The sequence below is a fragment of the Pygoscelis adeliae genome, unplaced genomic scaffold (assembly GCF_000699105.1).
Source record: "Pygoscelis adeliae isolate BGI_AS28 unplaced genomic scaffold, ASM69910v1 Scaffold139, whole genome shotgun sequence".
NCBI classification, from domain to species: domain Eukaryota; kingdom Metazoa; phylum Chordata; class Aves; order Sphenisciformes; family Spheniscidae; genus Pygoscelis; species Pygoscelis adeliae.
The window spans coordinates 1,843,643-1,857,508 of NW_008825613.1; positions in this window are offsets into that span (position 1 = coordinate 1,843,643).

Consider the following 13,866-nt stretch of genomic DNA (forward strand, 5'->3'; position numbering starts at 1 on the left):
CACAGAAGGCAAAGGCAGGGACTGGGAGAATAAAGAGCTACCCACTGTAGGCGAAGATCAGGTTCGAGACCATCTAAGGCACCTGAAGGTGCACAAGTCCATGGGACCTCATGAGATGCATCCGTGGAACCTGAGGGAACTGACGGATGAAGTTGCTAAGTCACTATCCATCATATTTGAGAAGTCGTGGCAGTCCGGTGAAGTTCCCACTGGCTGGAAAAGGGGAAACATAAACCCCATTCTTGTCCAGAGGGACCTGGACAAGCTCGAGAAGTGGGCCCGTGTGAACCTCATGAAGTTTAACAAGGCCAAGTGCAAGGTCCTGCACCTGGGTCAGGGCAAGCCCCGGTTGTAGGGGGTTGAAGGGATTGATTGGTTGAAGGGATACAGGCTGGGGGTTGAAGGGATTGAGAGCAGCGCTGCTGAGAAGGACTTGGGGGTACTGGTGGATGAAAAGCTGGACATGAGCCAGCAATGTGTTCTCACAGCCCAGAAGGCCAATCGTATCCTGGGCTGCATCAAAAGAAGCGTGGCCAGCAGGTGATTCTGCCCCTCTGCTCTGGTGAGACCCCACCTGGAGTACTGCGTCCAGCTCTGGAGCCCTCAGCATAAGAAACACACGGACCTGTTGGAGTGGGTCCAGAAGAGGGCCACGAAAATGATCAGGGGGATGGAACACCTCTCCTATGAAGAAAGGCTGAGAGAGTTGGGGTTGTTCAGCCTGAAGAGGAGAAGGCTTCGGGGAGACCTTATTGCAGCCTATCGGTACTTAAAAGGGGCTTATAAGAAAGATGGGGACAAACTTTTTAGCAGGGCCTGTTGCAACAGGACAAGGGGGAATGGTTTTAAACTAAAAGAGGGTAGATTCAGATAAGGAAGAAATTTTTTACGCTGAGGGTGGTGAAGCACTGGGAAGGTTGCCCAGAGAGGTGGTGGATGCCCCATCCCTGGAAACATTCGAGGTCAGGCTGGACAGGGCTCTGAGCAACCTGATCTAGTTGAAGATGACCCTGCCCACGGCAGGGGGTTTGGACTAGATGACCTTTAAAGGTCCCTTCCAATCCGAACTATTCTATGATGCTATGATTCTAAGTGCTGTTCAAGGCAAAATTCACTTTTAGGTAAACTCGGAGAGCCAGACCACTCCAGCTGTCCAAGTCACTGTGGCTACATGTCCTCTGCATGCACATTGCCGGTGGATTTGAGGTCAGAGAGCAGCAAAGTGATGTTTCATAGGTAGAGCAGTGTTTGGTCATCAGCTCAGAGCAGCACATAGGATTGGGAACTGCAAGTCAAGAGGGATAAGATAGAAAATAACATTGTCTTCCAAGGAATTGGTTTACTGAAATAAACATCTAACCTTGTCTAAAACCAAAGCAAAAGCCATAGATCTTCTAGTGGCTGGAGAACATGGGTGGCACTTCTGAGTGCTATTTGGCACTGATGGAGTCACTGGCTCTTTTTGAAGAACTACAACCAGACTACTGAGGTTACTGGAGGGCTTTCTATTATCCCAGCTATTGAAGATGCTCCCTTCTTTTTGGTTGTAAACATTTCACCTGGCAGTGCAGCTACAGTGGAAAAGGTTTTGGTTAAGCCTGCAGATAGATCCCACCCAAGTGCAACCATGCTGCTCCAAAGGAAGGACCTCTGAAACACAAGTAACCCGACAGGTGTATGGGCCAGCAGGAGCCTCGTTCACCAGGCCAGGGACCTCTTGTTTCTGCATGGTAGGCTTAGATGAGCAAAGTCATCAGGGAGAGGTTCACCTCATCTCAGCTCCCTCCTTTCTCCTCCTGGGTTGGGTGCTGTAGGCAGCCTCTATGGAGCCTTGGCAAGGTCCTCACCATCCTCTTGCACAGCCCAGGATGTGGCTCCACTATCACCCTGGGGCCCTTCCAGTGCCTGCCCAGACCATGGGCTGGGCTGCCCCAGGTCAGCACCAGGCACTTCTTCTTGTGAAGCTTCATATGGTAGAAACCTACTGGGCTATGAGCCGGGCTACTTCAGGTGAGATGAATCATCCCAAACAAACACATCTCCCTGGTGATGCTAAAGGTGTGCACATAAGGTCCTCACTGAAAACCTGTCAGAGGACACACTGACGTTAGCTGTTTGTTGGCTGTGGTTCATCCGTTTGTTGAGTCAACCACACTGACCCACTGGGCCATGATGCTATTATTAATAGCAATTACTACTAGCAGTAGTAGTAATAATAATAATAATAATAGTAATAATAATAACGCACTGCATTTAGTAATAGCACCTTTGTGGTTGTTGCACATACACTTCCTGTGATACCTCTGGGCTGGAGCATAGGGTTCAGTTTCATCCACCGATGGACAACATGATGAGTATAAAGTACTCAGCTTCCAAAAGGAAAACCTCAGCTCTGTGCACACCAGCAGCCAATATGTCTGGAAGAAAGATTTTTAAACTGGCACAGGTGGTGTCACTATGTTGAAGGATTTTTGCTGTACAGTCTTCTCTCCATGCCTACATGCACTGTCTGCTTGAATTGCCCTGCAGAAGCATGCAGGTGGGATCTGCTTGCTTGATGACAATTAACTTTTCTAGTGTTTTTTCTGGCACAGACTGCCAGACTGTGTGGTATTTTATTTCTCCAGAAGGAGGGGAAGGGAGCTACTGAATATATGTACCAGCCAAAAAATGCCACGCCAATTGGTGTGAGGACAAGTTGCACTGGCTGTGCCATGCATACCCTCTTTTGGCACCATGACACCCACAATGTGCCACTCCTTTGGCTTTGCCACCAGGTGTACAAGATCGGTGGTGGTTTTAAATGATGCCATCAATGCTGTCTACAGTAATTACCAAATGACATGTCCATTTGGCAACTAGAGTCTCCAGTGAGATGCCACCACACAAATCACCTTCTGCTTTTGCCGTTTCAATCTCCTTCCTACACCTTTGTCCTACCTTTTCTGGTTTATAAAGATAAGGGGGTTTGGGCACAGAGAAACTACTGGAAATACAACTTTCCCCCCGCAAACACAGCTCCTTTCTACTGCTTAGGAGACTGGGTCCCATCAGGTAGGATGCCCTTATTGAGCGTGGGACTGCCCCTGTAGCCACCCTGCCCATCTTACGCGTTGGCCAATGCATCTGGATGCTATGTTGTGCCTTTCCCTGGTGTCAGTGTCTTTTCCTTTTTTTTTAACCACCAATGAAGGGAAGAAATGCAGCATCTGAAGCCTCAGCTGTGCCCGAAAGGTGACACTGCTCCCATGGTTTTATTTCAGCAGCCCGCGCAGCCATCTGTCAACATGACTGCTACCGGGGGGGATTAGACGAACTGCTATAATAAAAGAAATTAGAGGGGAGAGCCCCCTCTCCTCCATCACCTCTGGATCTGGGCTGGCCATCCCATGCACGGCTGTGGGTTGTGAGAGTTTGCAGGGACTCCACCACCCACCCCACCAGCACCCAGTGGGGCAGGACCCGTGCCATGGTTCGGGATGCTCTCAGCAGCAGTCCAAAACGCAGCCTGAGTGCAGGGGAGTCAAAGCAATGGATGCAATTAGCGGTCTGGCACCTCAGCAGTGTGGGTTAATTTTTACAATAGTCACATCCTTACAGGGAGTGTTGGGAGGTTATTTTCATTGCACCACTCCCTGTTAAGAGTTTCATCCTGTGATCCTGGGTCTAAGGGTGAGATTAGGAACAACTCACACGCAGGGGGATTAGACCCCAAATTTCCCTTCTGCGGCTCTTTGCAATGCAATGAAATGCCTATGGGCTTTCCTACCCTATGTGTGCTCACTCTTCCGTTGGCGTTGGAGATGTTACTGTAGGCAAGTGAAAATACCCTCCCCTCCACCCCATTCTGGGCATCCTTCATCCCCAGCAGTGTGGAGTGTTAAGAAAGTGTGCAGGTCTCATGTCCCAAGGGAAGCCTGCAGAACCAGCTTTGCCATAAATCACCTATAATCAGCCCAGAGTGTGTGTTTCATTTCGGAAACACCAACTGAAAGCATCCCGAGGAAATTCCTCATGCAGCCTCCCGGAACAGCTGGGAAGTTAATGCACAGATTTAAGGGGCTTTGCTGGTAATGGGCTGCAGATTAGTCGCGCGCTCACCTTCTGCAGGACTCATCTCCAGCTCTCATTCACCCAGTGAAAGCGCTAAGCATGCCAGTGTGTTTTAAGGAGGTTTGCAAATAGTTTTTACCCATCTACTCTGCATGTCAGGCTTACATGCAGCAAACAAAACTATGCTGAGGCATAGATGGAGCCTGAGTCTTTCGCTAGCAATGGCCAACTGGGAATAAGAGTTACTTCTTTATAGCAGATGTGTAGCTCAAAGTTCACCATAAGTGCACTCACATCAAGAGCACAGCGTGTATTGTTCTGCAAGAAGGCTAAGCTCAGCCCTTCAAAAGACTGTGGAACAACTAATTTCATTATTCAAAGAATAAAGTAAGTGAGCAAGAGAGCGCCAAAATTAACCCTCTGGTCACTCCCTGGAAGCAGGGATTTCTTTAACACCCTTTAGTTAAATGCCTGTGCTCACAGATGCGTGCAGAAAATCTGCCATACAGTGTCCTATCTCTGCTTTTCTCACCAGTTTAGCAGTTGAACGTCATATTCCTTCAAAAATGACTAGTTGGATCAAGGCCAGGTAGAGCACCCCCACATGAAGGCCTCTGTGTGTACATTGCATCAGTGAATACAGCTCAAGATTTTCATCTACAGTTATGATCTCCAGGGAAAACCAAAGGCAACAAATCATGTATTCTTTTTTAAATTATCCATACAGAAATAGATCGTTTTCTTACTGACCAAATTAGAAAATAATACTTGCAGGCAAGAAGGGCAAAAGGAGAAGACAAGTCCCACAAGAAAACTTCACCTAGGTATTTTTAGGTAGATTTGAGCAAAGAAAAGTACATTCCTACAATTGCCAGCAAAACCACTTTAACCGGTAGATCTTTGCCTATGCTATTTATTTGTTCAGAGGAAGACATGAACGCAATCCCTCACTGCAATGTGGTTTTAGCCTAGTGTGGTTCCCTCTAATTCACCATCACCAGATTCTGCCCAAAAGCTGACCCTGGCCCTTGTAATAATTGCAATAATGAACACTGTGTCTCTGCTTTTCCTGCAACCATGCTTCAGCAACATGCCAGTGACTGGGAAGAGGGGAGTTCAACTCCTGGTGTTTCCCTGGGGCATGCACCCACCTCCATAGGCTTTGCAGGACGAGACCCATCTGGTTTCACCTTGTTCTCTAGCCATGGTAATGCAATGCCAGCAACAACAAGGGCAAATTGTGTCCCCTCTTGTACACGACCATGCATCACTTGGCCACTTGGCTGGTGCATGAATTATTCCTGAAATTCTCCCTGCCAGACCAAATTCCTCTCTCTGGAGCTAAGCTGCTCGCTCAGCATGAGTCCTGCCTGCAAGTTTAGCACTGATGGAAAAACTCAGGAGCATTTCACACCTAAAGAAACACCCATCCCAGATCAGAAGGTTAATAATGGGAGTTTGTCAAAGACCAGCTGTAGCTTTTATCCCATGGGTCTGTAAAGATGCACATGCATGGAGGGGTCCGGTGGAAATCTGCTGCCTGGTCCAGATTCTCAATGAACAGGACAAGAGGGTACATCATCTACTAGAGGTTTCCTTTATTCTCACAAATGCGCTCCATGCAGTGATCCTCTATGGAGAGAGAGTTAACTTCCCATCCTGTCAAATATCTTCTTCTCTGGATGAAGTCAACTCAGGTGGCCAAGAAACTGTAAGCAGGGCAGTCCCAGGGACACCCCACTCACACAGGGATGGGCTGTTTCCTTGGGGCCGGCCGGGGTTTCCCGTGCTGCGGCTTGTGCCCATGCCTCTGGGGCTCTTGCTGTGCCCCTCCGAGCAGAGTCCAGCCCCGGCATCTCCAGGACGCCTTTGGGCAGGGGGAGATGCTGTTGAATCTCCCTTCACCTCCTCGTCTCTGGCTGAGCAGGCCCAGCTCTTCCAGTCTCTCTTCGTATGCCCTGGCCCCCACCCACCATTGCCGGGGCCCTGGAAGATACCACCATACACCACCTCTAAACTCATCTCATTCTTGTTTCCCATTCCCATCCTGAAATGATCTCAGACACAATGAGCTTCTAGACCCTCTCCTTGCTAACTCGCCACAGGAGACATCAGTCCAGCTGCTTGTTTGGACTCACAGTTCATTGCCCCACTTTCCAACTTGCTTCTGCAAGTTGCTGGTATGCAACATCCTTGTTTGCAAGTGGAGCCTGGCTGGCAAGGCACAGGCCACCCCTGGTGAGCAGATGGAAACCAATGCAGCCTTGCTTTGAGCTAGCTAGCAGTTAGCAGCCTTCGCCTACCCAGCAGCACTGAGCTTGGAGCAGACTGACCTCTAATTTCCTCACCAGAGAGGTCTGAGAGCTTGTGCCACAGGCTCTTGGTCTCTGAAGTGGTATTTCAACAGTACTGGAGGGACGTTGGAGGAAGCCAACACATCCAAAACATGCGCACGGAGCAGCGTGCCTTTTCCATGGCCCCTTTCCGAGCTCTGCGGTGCTCCCAGCATGCAGCAATGCCAGCCAGCTCTCGCCGAGCAGGTCTGCAAGGTAGGTGCTGCTGCTGGGTCCATGAACACCTTGTGCATGGCCTTCCTGCCACCCAAGAGAGGAGAAGATGAAGTGTCAGGGTCTTCTCTGCAGCTTCCTTCTTTCTCATCGCCGTGGCCTGAAACTGCGTCTTTCTTTGGGATGGCTCCACCCACCAAGTGTCCTGCACATGTTGAAACTTGCTGCCTTTCACAATGTCTGGGAAGCTTGCCTGCTCCTTTTTCTTTCATCAGCAGGCCATAATAAGTCCATGGATCTCTTCCTCAAGGGCAGCAGGGGAAAAGCCCTTGCTCCAGCGAGACCTGCGTGGCCTCTACACGAGGGGAGCTCAGCCTGTGGGCTCTGAGCCTGCCCAGCCCATCAGAGCCCTCCAGGGCACATTGGATGTGCCAGTTGTGACCAGCGTTGGGAAAATGATCCCACAGCTCTGCAAATGCAGAACTGGGTCCTCTTATGGGCGCATTTCCTTCTCTGTGGAGAGCTGCCTTGCTCCTCCGTCCCTGCGAGGGACCATCCCTGGTCCTGGCGTGGCTCTGGGTGGTGGGGAGGGAGGAGGGCGGACAGCCCCCTCAAGGTGCTGTCACTGAATGCCAGAATGCCTGGGATGCTGGTCGCATTGGCATGGCTTTGCCAGGATGGTGTCAGGTTGGTCTGCCTCAAATCGGGATGGTGGATACTCAAGGAAGGAGTCAGTGGACGGCACCTGTGTCCATCGCCATCATGGGGACACAGGGGAAGCACAGCACATGGTCCTCAGGGGTGGGAGCTGACCTGTAACCATCCCTTGTACCTTCCTCACAAGCATCTGCCATGCAAAGGGGGTCAGCTCCCCCTCACAGAGCAGCAAAGGAGCAGATGGGTCCCTTTCATTTGCTGTTTCACTTCCCATTTCCAGCACACACACCCCAGTCCTGGGGTGCAAATGTGATGAGCTCTTTTATCTGGCAAAACAGCTAGAAACCATCTCTAGCCATGTTTGGGACGGAAAACCCAGTTTTCTCCCTAAACCAGAGCTGTTGTGTCCTGCTCAGAAATCCTTTGGCAAGTCCTTTGGCAAGGGCCAGGGGACTGGCTTAAACGCTGGACTGTGATATGTTAAGGGTTTTATTTATGTTTGCTCCAATCCCGCTGTGTTTGTTGTTCACATTCCCAAGCTGGTCTCCAAAACTACCTTTTAAATAAAAGGAGAGTGGGATTTGCACTGCGCAGGTGTGCTAAGTGAGGCAGCAAATCCAAAATGACTAGGGTGCAGGGTGCTGATAGTCTGGGTTTTGGAGCAGAATTGCGCCAGCATCTCCCTATAAAGAGCAATAATCATGCACAGCCAATGGCTATTGCTACAACACATTTGTGAGCAGCTTGAGAACAAAAATCTCTTTGTACCGGAGCATTTCTGAGACTCCATTTGTCCCATGATGGGGAATGGCTACATGCATGCTCACCATTCAGTGGCTGCAAATGAAATGCCGGCTGTGTTTCACTAAGCTTTGAGGTGCTGAGCTGGGATTTTCTGTGCACTGAAAAGGTGGTGAAGGAGAGTGGCTGAGCCCCTGCTCCCCTGCCAGCTCATCCCCTTTCCCTCTGCTCTGGGCAAGGAAAGCAGCTGCTGGGACAGAGGCTGACCTATATTCTAGCACCGAGCAGTGCCTTAGCGGCCACCATTTTTTTCCCCTCCAATCTGGGCTGAAAAAGGCAGACGATGGCCAAATCTGTGCATGGTGTGAGCGTCACTTCCATGCCCCGAAACAAGCCAGGGGAAATGAGACCTTGGTCATTGCAGCAGGGCGTGCTTCGCTTTAAAGATCTTGACGTGTGTGATCATCCTGGAGGAGAGATCTGAGCAGGTGATAGCACTGAGAAAGGAAGGATGTTTCGGCACTGGCACAGGTGAGGGAGGAGGTGCCATTCAGCTCGACAGGAACCCTGTGCTGAAAAGATAATTTCAAGCTCAGCTGTGGTTTACCGCAGCATCCTCGTGACCGGCTGAGCGGTCGGGTGGCAGGGGCAGCGGGGAACGGGCTCGTTTTCCCACAGCCAGGGCCTGTGCAGGCGTGTCAGGGCTTAGCTGGGAGCAAAGTGGCAGCTTTCTGCTCACCCGTGTGGCCCTGGCTTGCATTAAACCCCCTTGCATTAAAACCCCTTCCCCCAATTTTCAGAGCAATCAAGGGCGACAGCCATGCACAGCATGGTGTGCAAGGACCTGTTTTTTTCTCTCCTGCTGGGACGATGCCCGAAGCACCTGGTTATAGTGATGCTCAGCTGTTATGGGATGAAAATTGGGGAATGACAAGAATCACAAGGCTTTTCAAGGATTTCCGTGGGTTTCAGCACCACAACGTCCAAGACGACAGCAATCTGCCCTGCACCCTCTTTGCTGAACACTAAATCTCTCCACTTGCAATTCAGCAATAGCTCTTCTGGGGTTATTTCTCACCTGTTTCCATTCATCTACCTCCAGAGGAGAAACTTTGCTCAGCTCTTCCCGAAAAGAAAGCCAGTCACTCTCACTCCTCCTTGGCAAGGGCTGTTTCACTGTCAAGTGGGGTTGCTGCTTCTACAGCAGCTGCAAGCTTTGGCCGTGCTTTACAGCACCACAGCGGTGTCATCATCGGCTGATCTTGAAGGTGCCACCTGAATGTGAGAATTAAGTAAAAATCCTAGGGAGGCTAATAGCGAGGCAGTGCAGTGAGATGGACAGAGCGGCAGCAGAAGGGTCCAGGATTTCAGGGCTTCAGCTCTGCCATGCAAAGCAGCTTATGGACGGCACATCTGAGCTAGAGCCTGGATTAGAGGCAAAACTGGCTCTGGCCCCAGGGAAATCTCTGCGCAGCAGCTCAAGGCACTCGCTGGGCAGCTCAGAGTGCCCTCGTCCCCGCTGAGAGCACTCGGGCTCCTGATCCCAGCACCAGCTTCCTAATGGCGTGTCACCAGCCATTTGGAGTTTGTTACGTTGAATTTTGCAGCATGGAGCAGCCAAGCAAATGCTGTGTTTGCCCAGACACTCACAAAGCCCTTCGGTGCCAGGGCTCAGTCTGCAGCTGAGGTCGGGAGCAATGACCCAGACACAACTGCACAATTTGAGCAGCGCAGGGTCAGGTTCCTCTTTGCATTATTTCAAAGAGGAACTCATCTGTCAGTATTGCACGCCACGTTAGTGCTGCTGCTCAGCGATGTCTGCTTTTAAGCTAGTGCTGTACCAGCACAATGTTGTCCCCCCATCAAGAAGAAGTGAGGTCATGGTGGAGGATGGGGATGCTCCAACTTGCCCAGACACGGCCCTGAGCAACCTGCTGTAGCTGTGGCATTGGTCCTGCTGGGAGCAGGGTCGGGCCAGAGACTTCCACACCTTCCTTCTCAGTCACACATGCCTTCTAGAAGAGCCAAATATGACAATGCTGGCACACCCCAAGGGCAGCAAGATCTCTAGCAAATCCTGGCCTCTGGGAGACCAGGTCTTGCTCCAGTGGCTTTGGCTGCAGGGATGTTTCACAGCTCAGTGCTATGGAAACCCATCATGTATTTTCAGCTGGGCAGCACCTCCCATCTGCAGCTGCCTTTTAAAAATTAAAAAAAACCCCACTAAAATAACCTCTTAATTTATTTTCATATGCGTGCACAAAAATACAGCCCAGATCCTTGGAGACATGCAGTTTGTGAATCGATGTGAGCCAAGGAGCTGGGTGCCTGTCTCATCTTCCTAGCTCTTTTTAGAAATGGGTTAAATTCCTACAAACTGCACTAAATGCACCAAGAGGTGTGCAGATGATTTCATAGATCTGGGAGAGTTATTCCAACTAACAGCCACAATATGCTCCATGCAGGCAGGGTCATAACAAGACATCCTCTCTGCAGCCTGGCATAATGGCAGATGCAGCCCTGGTGTGGATGGAGGGGTTGGGAAGAGGTTGCCCCCCCGCAGCAAGCATGACATGGGGACATGTCCACCGGACATGGCAGAGTCCTGGCCTTCAGCTGGAAGGTGCATATGGGCTTGGGCTACCATATACAGCCACAGCTCCTCTCCCTGGGGCTCACCTAGAGCTAGTTTAGCCTAGAGCTGAACATCTTCCCCCAAGGCACCGCAACTCATGTGATGAGCATCTACTCCCAACACCTTCCTTGCCTTGGGAAGGGAGAGGTCTCTGAAGACCCTGGGACAAGACAAGCAGATCTGTCCTTGTTGGGACTGCAGATGTAATACTGGGGGTAATGAGAGGTCTTTAAGCATGTCATTAATAGGACTTTTTGGAGTCAGGTTTTGTGGCTCTATCGGGCTCCCAGCAGAGACCTGTGGCTTCCTATGACACTTGGTTTCTAAAAGGCTTTTATCCACTTCACAGCACTTTTACTCCATCTCAGGGATCTGCAAACAGGGTCAGATGCCAGGAGTGGGTAGAGAGCCGGCAGGGTCGGATCCTCACCCACAGGGCCCTAACCCCGTGCCAGAGAGATGGCCCTAAGGAGGAGAGGGTGTGCCATGGCTTTAAGCCCATCTCTACCAGGGTCTCCTCCAAAATTCGTCATGGCATGGAATATGACGGGTCAACCTTAGTACCCATGACATGGTGGTAACAGCACAGACACTGTGCCACATGTCCTGCCTGCTGGGCAGAAAAGCACCAAACATCTTGCCCATGCCCAAGATTTCAGCCGGCACTGCCTCCAAAAACACCTCTGCAAGAGCAGCGCATGGATGCACATGGTGCTTAGTTCAGGCACCAAAGAAGAAAGAAAGGGCTGCAAAGATCACCAAGGGTGGTTTGTCAGGGGAAGGGGTGGCAGAGTAGAGGGTCTGATGGCTCAGTACAGCATGCTTGGCTTTCTCAAATGCATTTGATTGAGGACCACGTGACAGTTGTGATGCAAAAATTGCCTTGCATGGTGCTAACGAGGCAAATGTTGGGTGGATCCCACCTTGCTAAGCCACAGGTCTCACATCGCTTCTGTTAGCAGGAGATGTCAAGGTGTAGTTGTGTCTACCAAGCCTTCCTGCCAACACCTAGCCTGTATTTGGCCAATAATATAAAATCTTTCCTGGTGGAACACACAGCCGATGCCAGCTGTTGGTGGGACAGTAACTAACAAGAAAGGATTGCTGTTAGAGACCTAAAGGTACAGTTAAATGCTCAGAGATCAGCAAAACACATCTCATGCAGCTGAATATATTGTAAAAGCAGTGACTGCACTGCACAGGTCAGCCCTGCAAAGTGATGTTCACTGGGTGGAAGTTAACACAACTGTGAGTTAAAAGGGTTTGAGCATTTATGGCCCCATCTTTCCTTCTGATGAGGAAGACAATAACATAGAATCATAGAATAAAATCATAGAATTGTTTAGGTTGGAAAAGACCTTTAAGATCAAGTCCAACCATTAACCTAGCACTGCTGAGTCCACCACTAAACCATGTCCCTAAGCACCACATCTACATGTCTTTTAAATCCCTCCAGGGATGGTGACTCAACCACTTCCCTGGGCAGCCTGTTCCAATGCTTGACAACCCTTTTGGTGAAGAAATTTTTCCTAATATCCAATCTAAACCTCCCCCGGCACAACTTGAGGCCATTTCCTCTTGTCCTATCACTTGTTACCGAGGAGAAGAGACCAACACCCACCTCGCTACAGCCTCCTTTCAGGTAGTTGTAGAGAGCGATGAGGTCTCCCCTCAGCCTCCTTTTCTCCAGGCTAAACAACCCCAGCTCCCTCAGCCGCTCCTCATCAGACTTGTGCTCCAGACCCCTCACCAGCCTCGTTGCCCTTCTCTGGACACACTCTAACACCTCGACGTCCTTCTTGTAGTGAGGGGCCCAAAACTGAACACAGTATTCAAGGTGCAGCCTCACCAGTGCCGAGTACAGGGGCACAATCACTTCCCTACTCCTGCTGGCCACACTATTTCTGATACAGGCCAGGATGCCGTTGGCCTTCTTGGCCGCCTGGGCACACCTCGTCGTCTGAGAGCTGAAACGCTTTAATTCAACTTTGGGTGTTAGCTGTGCCTCGTGACATATATGAGATCAGACACAGCCATCATCCTTGTCTGGGAACAAGGAGATATGGGTTGTAATTGATATATCTGCCAGCTAATAAAAAATTATGTCCATCCCATTTTCCTGGGAAAAGCCCAGGAAATCAACCAGACAAGTCTCTTCTGTTGCCATCCTTTTGTATACAGTGGCCTCTTCGAAATATCACCACTCGTCATCCACCTTGCATGGGAAAGTTAATACCGTCGTCACCCTGCTCACACCTAGAAAATGAGGTATCACCACAGAGACCCTTAAGTGCCCACTGTCTGGAGCATGTCCAGAGGAACATGTCCATGAACTTTTCTACTCCATCTTAAAAAACAAGTTGTTTTTGTTTAAATCCTCTTCATCTGGGAGGAAGCTATAGGAAAGAGGCGTTTTGACAGACTGTCATGATATGGGGAAGGATGGGAGCAATTTGAGACTCACTGTGATTCATGTTCAAAAACTTCTGAATCGAAAATCTCATGATTTGAAAAATCTCTGAATCTGTGATTTGCTTATTATCGGGTATTTTGAGGTCTCCTAATGACCAAATCTGTAAGATTGCTGAAAGGATGGGGTCAGAGACATCTCCACTTATCTGTCACTTGTGGTATTGAAGACTGCTGCTGATATAAAGCCCCTGTGAGAGCATCGTGACTCTTTGGAGCACGTCTGTTTGTGAGGCGGCAAGAGGAACAACACAGCATTAAGTCAAAGATGCCTCATTTTCAGTTTTCTGCATGTCACACGCTTTCAGGATTGATCTTTATTTGGATTTTTAGTGGTTTGGCTTGCTTCCATTCAAAATTGAAGGAAGGGGAAGGAAGTGCAAATTTTAGCGTGTTTTAATGCAAAATCCATCTTTGAAGAAAGGAGCAGAAAACAAAGAGTGAAGATGAGGAAAACAGCACAAACAAAGAGTCTGGAAAGATCCCCAAAAGTTACAGCCTGCTCCTTCACCCCTGCAGGAAAAAGACCCACATCCTTCCCTGTGCACTAAGGCAGAGTTTGGATGAAGACAGACTGGTGGGATGGGTCCCCAGAAACCATCACATGGGTCCAGCAACGGTTGACCCACCTGCCAGGATGACACCTTTCAGGGCAAGCGATAACCCAGCAGAAAACCAAGCCAGGCCTGGATGGAAGCTGAGGAGCACATACGAAAAATGGGACTTGGTTGCTTTCATATGCCATCCTCTGAGGGGTACAGCTCTTTGATTAAGGTTTTCCAAGACTGCAACATAAAACCTTAT